This window comes from Megalops cyprinoides, chromosome 19 (genome assembly GCF_013368585.1).
Source record: "Megalops cyprinoides isolate fMegCyp1 chromosome 19, fMegCyp1.pri, whole genome shotgun sequence".
NCBI classification, from domain to species: domain Eukaryota; kingdom Metazoa; phylum Chordata; class Actinopteri; order Elopiformes; family Megalopidae; genus Megalops; species Megalops cyprinoides.
Window position 1 is genome coordinate 1,833,947 of NC_050601.1, and position 14,445 is coordinate 1,848,391.

The window sequence follows — 14,445 nt, forward strand, 5'->3', positions numbered from 1 at the left end:
GGAGTGTTATTCTCAGAGAGGGGTGTTACTCTTGACTTTAAGTGACTTGCAGTAAATTTCTGTGATTAACAGTATCTTTCAGTGCATTCTTTGATTGGCTTTCAATAACTTTTATGAACAATCAGAGTCACAGCCCCTTTGTTAAATCTAGCCCCGGTTGCCTTGGAACTGCACTGATGCTCTTCACTGTATCGCTAGCAACACGCCTAAGAGCCCTCCGAGAGGTGCTGCAGACTGATACTACCAGGAGAGGGCGCTCACGCATTTCATTCACACAGGGAAACGTATACGCCAACATTCTTTTCCTCATTCATTTTGCAAACCCACAGCTACCATTGCAGAGTGGAGGTGGCAGGGTACGTGCCGGGGGGGGGGGGGGGGTTGGGTTGGGGTGGGAGTACTGCCCTCACTCCCCTGGATTGGTTATCCCAGAACAGGGGGAGTAAACCACGCACAACAGCAACTTGTGTAAATGCAACCAGACAGCAACAGGGGAAGCAAGCTGGAGCGAGTACCTGGAGCGGGTAACCAATGCAAGCAAAGGCAGGGAGGCATGGTCCCGGCTGGGACATTAGTCTTCCCCGCTAGAGTATGGTGCTTCACCTCAATCAGTCTGTTATGAAGATCTACTTACAGAAAAGCCACTACAGCTACAGCTACAGAAACGCACTAGTGGAGAGGTTACTCTAGCTACAGAAACACACTAGCGGAGAGTTTACTCTAGCTACAGAAACACACTAGCGGAGAGGTTACTCTAACCATAGACACAGAAGGGCAGAAATGCTACCCTAGCGACAGAAAAACTGGTAGCGAAGATAACACACCTACAAGATCTTCATTACAGTGCCACTGACAGCCAGTAAAGAAGGTGGAATGTTATTACGGGCCTCAGTGAGCTATGAAAAAGAGACGTGGGTTTGGAACGAACGAGTGAAGCGTCAAAACAAGCCATGTGCCTGGTTTGCCAGGTTACGCTTGGCATGAGTCCTTACCCCCCCCCGCCACCCCCGGGCCTGCTAGCCCCCCCCCCCAGCTGACAGTAGCTGAGGGGAAAGCACCGGAGGGCAGGCGGCACAGTGACAGCACAAAAGCAAACACAGCACGCAGGAAATCCTGCACAGGAAAACACTGATCCTGGATCAGGTGCTGATGACAAAATATGCCCACCCCTTCATTACAGTACATTATTCACTTAGGCCAATGACCTTATCCAACGGGAATCACATAGCTTACATATACATATTATCCATTTATGCATGCTGTATATTTACTGAGGTAATTTGAATTAAAGACCATGCCAAAGGGTACAGCAGCAGTGCCCCACTGTTTTCTGGGCTCTGGTCCACAGCCCCCTGCTACGTCTTGATCCTGTAAAGGTGCTGCTTTTTTCCCCAAAGTGCTGAGGCTGATGGTTGTTTGAAAGGCAGACGAAGACTGGATTCAGGTGAAGGTATGTTTCAGAGAGGGAGAAATCTGAGACTGAGCCGGTACTGGACAACACAACAGAATCCAGGGAACTAATCAGAGGTTAATTACATCCACAAAAAGGTCACACTGCTACATTCAGGACATCCAGCAGGTGAGTTGCCAACAATCGATTGCTCAATTAAGTCATGAGATTGACTGAGAGTAAGACACAGAGACAGAGGAAGAAGAAAGGGACACACACACACACACACACACACACACACACACACACACACACACACACATATCACACACATATAATAAAAAACCATAACACAATGCTCAGACAATGACCAGCTACAGGAAACTCTGTCACTAAGCCTCTGATGGACAGGGGCTCTCCCTTCTGGACCATAACCGTTTCCCTCTCCTGAGAGATTCCTGTGAGGTGGTGGTTTGGTGGTCACAGGTTACTCATCACTTATGTCACTTCAGCCTGCTCATCGACACTGTCAAGAATCTGCAGTCTAACACATGTGCATTACGTGTTCAGACATTACTGTATTTTTTATTTATTTATTTGCTGCATGATGATTCCTTTTACTTTTTTATCATGGCTGCCACCTGCGATGTGGGATGCTGATCTGAAATCAGTCAGTGGCATTGTAAGATATCCTTACTTTATGGTGAGGTCTTGTTTTGAGTCATCTTACCCCACTAATGAAGAGTAGAGTAAAGAGTAGAGGGGTGTACCATTTCCAACTCCCAAAATCAGGGCTTTTAAGATACCGATGGGAGAGAGAAACCCCATCATTGGTGGAGCAGTTATGTCCCATCACTCTCTAACTCACAAGAACGCCATTTTTTTTTAAAGTCAGTGAGTGACTGATGATACATAATAACTCCACCGTTTGCGGGGGGTTTGTGTCCCCCCCACTCTTTTTAAGGCATGCAGCTGGAACACAGCCTTAGAAAGTAGGCCAAATAATAACTGTGGCAAAGAGAGAGGAAACAGGGCCAAGTCCCAGTGCTCTGAGCTCAGGGTCATTAGTGTTAATTACACACTCTGCGCTGTCTGCTCTGATTGTTTACGCTCACCCACATCATTACATCCTAATTACCTGATGTGGCAGGGAACATGGGAAAAAAAAAACTTCTATTTGAGACACGCCATGACATTCAACATCAAGTTTCACCTCAAACTCTGGAAGAAAGATTAGAACCTGGTCTGGCAGACAGCAGGCGAGGGGCTGAGACACCTAACTTACAGCTGGCAGTTCCTGCAAACCTGTGCAGAGCTCACGGGCGAACGCGTTCGAGAACTCTCCAGCTGTGGTGTGGTGTTCGCCAGGCGCTGGCTGAAGCCGAAACGTTGTGAAGGCGAGGAAACACCGCGGAGATCAGATGGCGCACAGACGCCGCATGACAACGGCGGGTCGGGACAGAGGCAGGCTGGAAAAATGCATCAACCCTCACAACGGTGGTGTTATCAACAGCATCCTGCGAGTTCACCTGGGCTGAGATGCAAGGTTAAAATGAACCGCCTCATTAATCAGTCACGATGCCTGTCTGTTCTGTTCTTTCAGCGGTGGAACTTCCCACGGTGGTCAGGAAAGCTGAATCGCTGGCCATCTTCCGACGCAGACTGAAGACCCACCTCTTCAGACTGCATCTCGGTTCCACCTCAATCCCCGCCCCCTAACACCTGCTACTTTGCCATCTATTATCTTGAAGAATTGCAATGTGCTATGAATATTGTGATCTGGTGACATTCAGATATAGGGTAGTGCATGTACTACGTGACTTCCCTTAGTTGTTTAGGCTGTCTACTTCCAGGTTAGCACACGTTAACTTGAGAGAGTGCCTGAATGGTGTTATGCTCACACTCCAGAGTGTTGTTAGCCTGGTCTGACACGGTTGCTCATTTAACTTGCTAAGAGCATCTACCAAACTGAATGTAATGTCAACGTAATGTAATGCACACTCTCTGATTTCATGTCATTCAGAAAAAGTGACCTGAACACTCAATCCCCTACCACTGTGTCATCTATTCAAATATTGCCCTATCTACTTTAATGTCCAGTGGTGCTGCTTTATTGATTTTATTGCTATATTTATTGCTGTCACTGTTTTTATTGATTTTGATGCATGGGAGGCAACAAATAAAAGGTTTTTGGTTACATTCACAATGCCGAGTCAAGATGGGGAAAATGGTCTAATTCTTGCCTTTGCAGCCTTACTTCACTCAGAGACGCCATTATTTCAGGCAATTTATACAGCTTGTATCATCTGTAAGATATTACTCATTCAAACTGCTGTTCATACAGCTGGAAGTCTACCGAGACAGGTTAAGAGCCTTGCCCAAGAGCACAGAAGTAGTCACTGACATGTGAACTAATCCCTCCGGCCTCTCAATCAGGGGTCTGACCCCTTAACCCTGATACCCCAGTCTTCCTCTGAACTCTCCATCTCCCCAGCAAATCAGCATTGTGAGACAGGCCAAGTTAGCTCTGAAATTAGCTTGTTTGCTTAAGGATGTCTAATTTAAGAGCAGCAGATGATGTATTCATGAGGGTAATGGCTTATGAGCAGGCTTTGCAGTGCAGAGGGGGTGGTGTATGGTGAGCCAATGGAAACGGGTTTCTCTGTTAGAGAAATCGTTTGCTCTTTCAGATCTGCCTGCCGGCAGAGACACCTCCACACCTTTCCCCCTGAGCAGAGCAGCCCTTTTTCCCCACCCTTTCACCCTCACTCTCTCAACGCTCACGTCCCTCTGAACACTTTTCTAACACTCCACGTTTCGCTCCCACCCCCCACCCCCACCAGTTACAGCTTGTGCACAGCATCGACTTTCCCTGCATGAATACTGCTCAATGAGGCACACTCTTAATCACCCGTCCAATCCTTTGACTGAGGGTTCTAACTATTAAGGCAGTGGTCCGAATCAACCAATGACATCCACAGCGGCCGGGCTCTGACAGCTCTATCTGCATCACTTCAGAGCACAAAACTGGCAGCACACAGAATGGCACTGTGTTATTACACACAATTACTCAACGTTTTTATATGAGGAAACAAACGGTGACCACCTACATGAACAACTATATGTAATTGCGTTGGAAATATTAAACGACTGATGTGTAACTACACTACACAAACATCTTGTCACAAGATAATCTATGCGGAACAGGAGATTGTAGTTTGTGAAATTACAGGTGATATCTGGCTATATGCTTGCCTGCACCCTAATGCAGACCCTAAAAAACAACCTCACTTCCACCTCTTGTGACAGTTCTTTGTTAGCCGAGGAGCCTTCGCTACCTCCGCGGTAATGCCGGTGAGGGGAGGAGGAGTGGGAAACATGCGATTCCACCATCTTGTAAATCAGAATTAAGGGAAGAAAAACCGAGGAGACCTCTGTACAGTGGCTGTGCGGCTCAGTGTTTAATAGAGAAATCACTGGAATTACAGATAATGGCCCACTTTGTGGTTATGTCACGGCTCTTTTTGTACACGCCATGATAAGACATCAAGCTGCACCCCGTAGGAAAAGAAGAACAACTTCCCCAGCATTCCACGCAGCTTTGCGTCACTCTCTGAACAAATGCACAGAAACGTTTATGACCGCTCTTAAAGAGGCAAGGCTAATTAAAAGGCAGACTGTTACATCCTCATGCCAAGTCAACTGTTAATTACAACTGTTAATTAACTGTTAAATCCAGCCACAAGAACACAGTCCTGGCCCCCTACGGAAGTACACGGGTAAGGCAGTGAAACCGTACATCAGGTGTCCTCCCTTCTGGGTGCATGGGCACCTAAAAATGCAGGCACAGTCAAACTACACGGGTCAATGTCAACACAACACAAAGCATCACCCAAACAGCCAATCCAAATGCGTTCAGCCGTTTAATTCACCCAATCCACAGCACCTGAAGCCCACTGAGCTCCCAGAGCATGCTGCATGCACTGTCCTTCCTCAGAGTCAGCCTCCGCTGACCCGCACACTAGCATCTAAAGAGATAAAAAGCTGAGTAACTATCAGTCAGGCTTCACAAAGCCCATAATGGCTGAACCTACCATATGCTGTCAATCACCAATCAGTATGAACCATTAAAAAGACTTTGCTTTCAATTTCCCCTTACTCAGCAAGAGATTAAACACATTTTCATTGTTTGATATATTGAACATTGACGACCCAAATAACGGACGTGGTGTGACGACACATACGTTATGATTGACCCAGCCCCACAATCACTTAACCAAACATCTTAGGCCATCAAACTGAAATAGAATATTTAATTAATGCAACGCGTAAGTTTGCTCTGACTTTGACCTTTTTAGCATAAACACGCTTTAACAACACAACACTTTCACAAGAAAGTGAGAGTAAAGCTGCCAAGGTGAGGTGAGACCCTGCTCCTTCACTTTAATTAACAGCCCAATCATAGATATTTAATTAAGAGTACAAACGATGCATAGCACACTCTGCGGGTCCCCGCCCTGTAAAGGAGCTACAGTGTTAAAACAGTCCAGAGCGTTAAAACTGCGTCAGCGCCAAACCAGAAGAATCAGCTATGCAGTCTGCGGCTAACAACCATGCACAGTACTTCCAGGAGCCCCACCGTGGTGAGGGTGATAATATGTATGTAGTCATGAATAACAGACTTATTATAATTTAAAAACAAACTGAATATTGTTCTACACAATGTCACAATCAAAAGAGAAGAATTAACTGCTATGCCACAAAGATTTAGTCATTTCTATGACTAAGACGTGATTTTTGTCCCCGTTTTAACCCGTCCCACACTCCATGTATTGCAAGGTTACATGCCCGTACTTCGGGTTACACACGACCAGCACCGGAAGCTGAAACAAGAACAAAACCTACTTTCAGTGGCCGAACGCATTTTCCAGAGAGCTGAAACTGTTCCAGAGTAATTAAGGAACTGCCACTTGCCGCCTGAAGTGGTCACAGCTAAGCCTGGATTAAGATGCAGAGGTGTCTCAACCTAAATCACTCCAGCTGGGTACATCAATAATATGCTTAACGCAGACAACAGAGCTGACATGCAAGTATGAGAAATCTCCCCAAACCAATAATGTAACAGAGTCCAAAGAGTGACTGAGAAAATGAGAGACAGCGAGAGGGAGAAGGGGAGAGAGAGAGGGAGAGAGAGAGAGAGAGAGGGAGAGAGAGTGAGAGAGAGAAAGAGACAGAGGAGAGAGAGAGAGAGAGAGGGAAAGGGGGAGAGAGAGAGTGAGGGAGAGAGAGAGAGAGAGTGAGAGAGAGACAGAGAGAGAGGGAGAGAGAGAGTGAGAGAGTGAGAGGGAGAGGGAGAGGGAGAGGGAGAGGGAGACAGAGACAGAGAAGAGAGAGAGAGAGATTAAAAATAAGGCAGGGGGGTTGAGCAGGGTAAGAGAGGTTGCAGGCTGAATACCACTCAGAAAAGCCGCACTGAGCGATTTCGCTGAGATGGCCGAGAGGCTGTGTGAAACACTGAGATGGCCGAGAGGCTGTGTGAAACCGTGCCGTAGGGGAAGGCACTGCTGACGCTCTGTGTTATACATCACTCTGAGTGACCTCCTGGATCCTGCGTTCTCCCACCAAGGGAAGAGAAGAGTCAAAGTTATGTCCTCACTTTGACATGATAAGCACAGACATGCAAGGTTCATGGTTCTGGGTTAGAAGCAGAGGACTGAATAATACAGATATTAGCTCCACTAACAGAAACAACATGTATATATATTTGTATTTATATATAAGATGGTCTGCTTAGATAAGAATCAGTATTATAATAATATTGAAATAAAGCCGGTGATGGCAATGCAGATGATAACTTCAGAAAATGGTATGGATGCCATGGCTCATTATTGCCGAAATAGTTTGAAGGTTGCGTTTTTTGGAAAATTCTAATGTTGTTGTTGACTAAAGGAAAGAAATGCAAAAAATCTGAATGGTGTGCAAACTAATTTGGAAGACGCACTCCGTTGCACAGAATGTGGACAAGCTTGGCTGTGTTTGTGTGTGTGTGTGCGTGTGCGTGTGCGTGTTTCTGATTGCACGTGCACGTGTTTGTGTGTGTGTGTGCGTGCGTGTGCGTGTTTATGATTGTACGTGCACGTGTTTGTGTGTGTGTGTGCGTGCGTGCATGCGTGTGTGCACATGTGAGTGTGTGTGTGCGCGTTACTACATGTGTGCGTGTGTGTATGTGTGAGACTGTGTATGTGAGTATGTGTGTGTGTGTACGCATGTGTGTGTGTGTGTGTGCGTGCGTGTGCGCAAGTGTGCACGGGGGATAGGGGTATGATTATGACTTCAATTTGCATCCTGGCATCACATCTGGATCTGCATAAAAACGACAGATTTTCTAATTTATTCTTGTCCTGCAATTTCAACACACTCCTCTCTCCACTCCTCCCTCCTTCATTCCCCTCCCAGCCATTCCAGAACACTCCCTCCCCTGAGTTCCAACCCTGCCATTCTAACACACACTTTGGCCTTCATTCCAGTCCCTCCATTCTAACGCACTCTGCCTCCTTCATTACCATCCTGCCATTCTAACACTCTATCCCTCCTTCAGGAGAGGCCTCGCCCCACGTGCTGGGATTTGATATCTCCACCTGCCGTCTGTGCTTTGGTGCACTCTAAAACCACAAGGATGCCCCTGTGCTAACAAATGAATAAGTAATGAGGGCTCTTAACCACAAAGCAAAACCATTTCCCCAATCCACAGTGAGTTCCAGCCCTGAGCATCACCTCTGTGCTTCTGCCTGGTGCTACTGTATGTGTGTGTGTGTGTGTGTGTGTGTGTGTGTGTGTGTGTGTGTGTGTGTGTGTGTGTGTGTATGCGTGTGTATGTGTGTGTGTGTGTGTGTGTGTGTGTGTGTGTGTGTGTGTGTATGCGTATGTATGTGTGTGTGTGTGTGTGTGTGTGTGTGTGTGTGTGTGCGCGCGCGCGTGAACTCTCCAGTGCCCCCACCAGCGCTCACAGCTTTAATTGAAAAGCTGCCGCTGTGTTATTTTTATTTCTTTACATATTTATTTATTTAGCAGAGGCTCTTATTCAGAGAGACTTGCATCCCCAGTACAGCAAAACACTTCAAGAGCACAGGAACAAGATCAAGGTCATCAGCCGTCAGGATGAGAGGAGCACATGAAAGATCCGGCATCATGAAAAACTCCACCGAGATGCATGTGCACAACCACAATTCTTTTTCACACACGTTAACCAAAATCATTAAAGCAACATCAAGAAAGCAGGAAGGAGGTAATAGGTTATATCACAGTACAGACATAAGGCATAACTATAAGCCTAAAAATAAAACAGCAATGTTACCTTCCATCATACCAACGTATACTTAGTGCCTTGCAGTGATCTAGCCGGGCAATACTTTCAAACTTGGCTATGTGGTGATCTACAACCAGGACCTGCTGTAATGGTAAGATACTAAGATCATCCCAAGCAAATTACACATCGCCAGGTACCTCATCTTCCCTCTCACGCCCTGCCCACTGAGCCCAGCTCCGCCCACATCACATCACCACATCGCCATGCCCCACCCCCTGCTACTCATGGCACTCAGTGAAATGGAACATTCAGGGCTGAAAATTCCTTGGGCCTTTGTCTCAGAATTTACACACCATGCTACCATGGCAACAACAGACAAACACCTGCTGGTCTTATCTAGTCTACAATGGCCCTGCTCCTAGACAGAAAGTAGACAGGGAGAAACTGAGTTCCACCTTGAATGGCATTAACGTGGCATAGCGTTTATAGAGCTGAAGCCAGGCAGTCACAGCTTTGGAGCCCTTAAGCAAGCACTCAACCTGACCTTTACATATTCAGCTTTGTTATAGGTGTCAGAGGTGTCATTTTAATGTTTAGTTCTGAAACACTATGCTCAGACTCCAGCTAAAAGTGGCCCCATTCCAATATATTTCCCTGATATGTGACCCAGTCTGGATGCTTTTAAAACAGTCTGAACAGCAAATAAAAACCATGAAGTGGCATCTTTTCAGTTCCTATTTGTGCCACATTATTGTGTGGAAATAAATCAGATCTCCAGCCATGCGACCTGCATGTGACCTGTGTGTGGACGCTAAAACTGGAATTGAGTGCGCTCAACATGGCTCAAATGATTTTTACATTACTCTGCAAGCAACAGGTTACCCTCATTATTACAATTCTGCATGACTAGCCAGACTTGATGTCTTTTTGTTGGTGTTTATATGCATATGGGGGACATTTCAGGGATGGAGGTTTGCTCACTCTGAAATCAGCTACAGGCCACTTTCAGCAATGAATATGAACATCTGAGTGACCAGACCCACCTCTTTCTCATTGCACCTGATGATTTTTGCATTCTGGATGCTCTGCATCTTTTGCCTGCAATCCTGTCTTTGAATGGGCCTTCTCCGCATGCAGGCCCCCGGTTGATGAAGCAGTTAAATGAGGGGTGAAAGGCTGCGTGCTGTGATTTCAGGCAGAAAAACAGATCCACAGCATGACTCTGACCAACCCCCTACCCCCTGACTCCTGCAGCAACTCTACAAATGGATCAGAGACCTTCAGCTGAGCTCTACGTGAGAGGTAGGAAAGATTCCTCTGTGGCCCGGTGTCTCAGACCAACAATGTAAAAAAAACGGGTATTCTTAAGTACACACAAATTACTCTAGTAACACAACCGCAGTGAGGCATCTTCAGTAATGCAGCTTCAGCAACACAGCTTCTGTAATGCAGATTTAGTACCATCAGTAGCGCAGCCAGTACCATTTATCAGCATCATCACATATTACAATCTCACAGGTCCTGATTGCCGTATCTGTGCTTTGCCTGTAGAGGGCACATACTAAATATACATATACAGAGGCACTCTGGTGCCATCTTAGTTAAGTTAGTTGGAGTTGGAAACTTCCATGAGCTCCTGATGCATTATATCGCAACTAAATGTTCCAAGGTTAAGCATGTTTCCGCCTACTTTATTATTTTTCACAATAAGCACAAACATCACACTGCTGACTCCAATAAAGCCAAACAAGACTGTAGCGTCTCTGAGGCCCTGAGAGCTACAAACCCCAGTAATCAAAGAGGACAATGAAGCAGGGAGCTACTCACTTCTCATGTTCCCACTGCCTGTGCTAACCTTCACACAGAGAGCAAACTCCCTCCCACCAACATCAGAGCTACAGTACCGCACAAAAAGACAGGAAGGCGTGGTGCGTTATCGGGGGTAATTTCATATGAGTGGGGATACAGAAGGAGATTTAATCTAACTGGAACAGGGAAAAAAAGCACAGGGCAATGAGAAGGCGGCAGAGACATCTCTGGCCAATGTGTTGTTCTGTTACAGATAAACAAACCCTCCATACAGTCAGGTGATGTGCACGCTCCCATGCACAAAGCACAGACTCCGGCTGCCCACAGGGCAGACACACCAAACCTGTTTCGGGAAAAGTTGTTGAGAGATTGTGCTGTTCTTTCCGAAGCGTTCCCTCCTTGGACTCCTTTCAAGAGCGCCATCCTTCAAAGTCTGGTTTAATTATTAAGAGGCCTGCTGCCTGTTTATCAGCCTGACTCCCTGTTGAAGCCTTCATCAAAACCACAGCCAGAGCCGCTACCGTGACTGCAAACATCAACCTGCTCTGACTGATTTCAACCTGCATTTCTCCAGAAAAAAAAAAATACAGACTGACACACACTAAGAAAACTTTTTAGATTTTCACATCTAAGGATCTATGGAACTTCCATTAATGTGACACATGGGACTGTGTGGGAGAGAAAGTTGAAAGCCACGAAATCTGGCTAGGCAGACTAATTCAGTAAATAAAAGATAAAACTGGCTGGACTCCAGCATTCTCCCTGTGTGACACACAGCAACACACAGATGCTGCACTCTGGAGGAGTGTACATTCATTACTAAATGATAACAAAAAGAAGAGCAGTTAGGCAAATAAACCTTCCACATTTCACGACTGGGCTGACTCTCGCTGACGTGGTGCAATGATTTCCATACACATGAAATTGTGTTTGCTGTAGCGTCATGTGATTATGGACAGGCTTTGCTGTAGCGTCATGTGATTATGGACAGTCTTTGCTGTAGCGTCATGTGATTAAGCTCTCATTGTGACACCACTGTTTTATTGTGCAACAGCTAAAAAAACCAAGGCATGACAGCATAAACCAAACATAATGAAAAGATTAAAAAATTCTTTTTCTTTTCTGAATCTCAGTGGCTCACCAGAGCACATCAATCATAGACATGTACTAGCGTCCTGCAGCCCACAGATCTGAGGCAAGGTCAAGTGATGACAGACTCAATCTGCCCGGGCGCCGACACACTGCGACTCCCTGTATCCATAGGAACCTGTGCTTTGCTGGCTCGGGCAGGGCGTGCCCACATTCTGAGCACGCTCTCTTTTTAACAGCGTCTCCATCTTTTGGTTTAAAACTTAAACGCAGTGGCAGTTTAGAAGCAGACGCCGTCTCAGGGTGCTCCGCGCGGAGCCCAGAAACACAGCAACATCTGCTGTCCTCAGCTGATCCCAGTACAGCCGCGTCAGAGGGAGAAGAATGGATCAAACGGGAAATGCCTCCCTTGTGCAGGGCTTTTATCAGACGTGCTGAGCTTTTCGGCACGGGCTAAGCATTTTTCACTGTGTGGCAGACTGAAATGACCCCACACACCCACAGCAGCGAGCCCGCTTCATCTACAGCAGTCTGATACTGCGCGCTAAACCAGTCAGTACGGTGTGTAGAATGAGCAGTGTGTAGAATGGTGTGTAGAATGAGCAGTGTGTAGAATGGTGTGTAGAATGAGCAGTGTGTAGAATGGTGTGTAGAATGAGCAGCGTGTAGAATGGTGTGTAGAATAAAGAGTATGTAAAATGTCCAGTGTGTTGAACGTACAGTGTGTTGAACGTACAGTGGGTAGAACGTACAGTGGGTAGAATGTGCAGTGTGCCTTGCCAAGACGTCCCCACTGGATGATTCATCCACCGCCACGGAGCTCTCTTCAAATGGCTCCCTCTCACTTAGCTCCCTGCCTGTGCCGGCCACAAGGTGCGTGCCCCAACACAGGAGCTGAGAAAACACACACCCCAACACAGAGACAGCACACAGGAGCCGAGAAAAACACACACCCCAACACAGAGACAGCAGAGACAGCACACAGGAGCTGAGCAAAAATAATGACCGCAATCACGCTACTCATTTGATTGGCAGGTGACCTCATTCAAGGTGACTTACATCGTCTGACTTACAGCCAGATATTCACTGATGGAATTAAAGTTAAGCACAGCCTCGGAACTGCCCCACGAGGATTTGAACCTGCAACCTTCTGCTTTAAGATTCATAACTTGGCTCCTGTGTGGAGACTGAGTATGGAGAGTATGCCCTGAGTATGCCCTGTACTGTGTGCATCATGCGTGGTTATGTGCACCACCATCACCCCCTGCTGTTAGGGTCTGCTGCAGGTATCTGTGAATCCTGTCTGTTCAGGTAGGAGATGGGAGGACGCCTCAGAGTGAAGCAGCCAACACTAGCACCACACTGACGTCACAATCGGGAACACTCAAATCTCACTGATGTCACAATCGGGAACACTCAAATCTCACTGATGTCACAATCGGGAACACTCAACCCACACTGATGTCACAATCGGGAACACTCAAACCTTGCTGATGTTACAATCAGGAACGCTCAAATCTCGCTGTCACAATTGGGAACACTCAAACCTCGCTGATGTCACAATCGGGAACACTCAACCCACACTGATGTCACATTCGGGAACGCTTGAACCACACCCATGTTATAGGGGACTGTCAGGCTCAGAAAATATTTCTGTTTACCAAAAACACTTATAATGGTGTGTACAGAGTGAATGGCAGTGCCTGGAGAGGTGAGACAAGGGAATTGGGGTGTTCCCAGATCAAATGACGGCAGGTACTTCTGCACCTTGAACGGCTGGCATTTCGGAGAGGACGCTGGAATATTTTCCACCTCAAGGATCTTTACTTTTAACAAGGTGCAATTTACTGCATTTGACACAGGTGAGACGGGGGGGGGGGCTTGTCAGAGTAGCGGCTCTGGCACTTCAGCCTGCAGGCCGTGGAGCGGCATCAGCGTGACCGCTGTCGAACCGCTGACCGGCGGCGCGGCAGTGAGCCGCTAAACGGCAACGCCTTCTGCTGAGGGCTGAAAATAAATTTGCCGGAAAGCGGCGGTAATCGAGACGGCTCGTCCCCACCCCTCACAGCGGAGAGCAGGGGGCGCAGATCAAACAGAGCCGTCAGGGAGGGCAGGAGCACCATGCATCGCTGAAGCGCGTTCCTGCGTCACACCCAGTGGCGGAACAACTTTACAAAGGGCCCTGGGGCAGAAATTGGTCAAGGGCCCCCCGGCCCCAACCCCGCCTATGCCAGTGACAAGAGTGGAGTGCAAAACCATAGGCCAATATTAAACAGTTAATCATCTATATTGTTTTTATTTAATCAAATAAACTCACGTTTCTCTCATTTGCCGACAACTGCAGTGCATGATGGGTATATCTCTGATCTTCGAAGATCATCTGAACTATGCTTGCTATATCCCTTTCCTCACCCCCCCCTACATGGCTTTCGCTATTCTCTCCTCTGCTATTGCAAGGCAAAGCATCATCGAAAGTTTCAATGGGAGTAGGCACGATGAAAAAAGAGTCCAACTTTGGGAGTTTGGACTTTTCCTCCTCTTTAACTTTCTTTTCCTTTCTTTTTTGAGCACCACTTTTGCTTTTAAACATTGTTCAGCTTCACACGATCACTGCTCTCTGTTCGGTCTCTGTCTGTCTGAACTAAATGGCTAGCCTACGTCAGATGATCTTCGAAGATCAGAGATATACCCATCATGCACTGCAGTTGTCGGCAAATGAGAGAAACGTGAGTTTATTTGATTAAATAAAAACAATATAGATTATAAAATAATGTTTTTGAATCGAAATAAGTAATGGAATATATTTAGGATTGGGTTAGACAAATATATTTTATATTTTCAAAATTTTGAG

General features: G+C 46.6%; 1 protein-coding gene across 1 annotated transcript in view; it reads right to left on the bottom strand.

Annotated features, from left to right (window-relative positions):
* LOC118794506 (protein sidekick-2-like) overlaps window positions 1-14,445 on the bottom strand; it is an 82,043-nt gene that overhangs the window by 38,007 nt on the left and 29,591 nt on the right. The window lies entirely within an intron of this gene.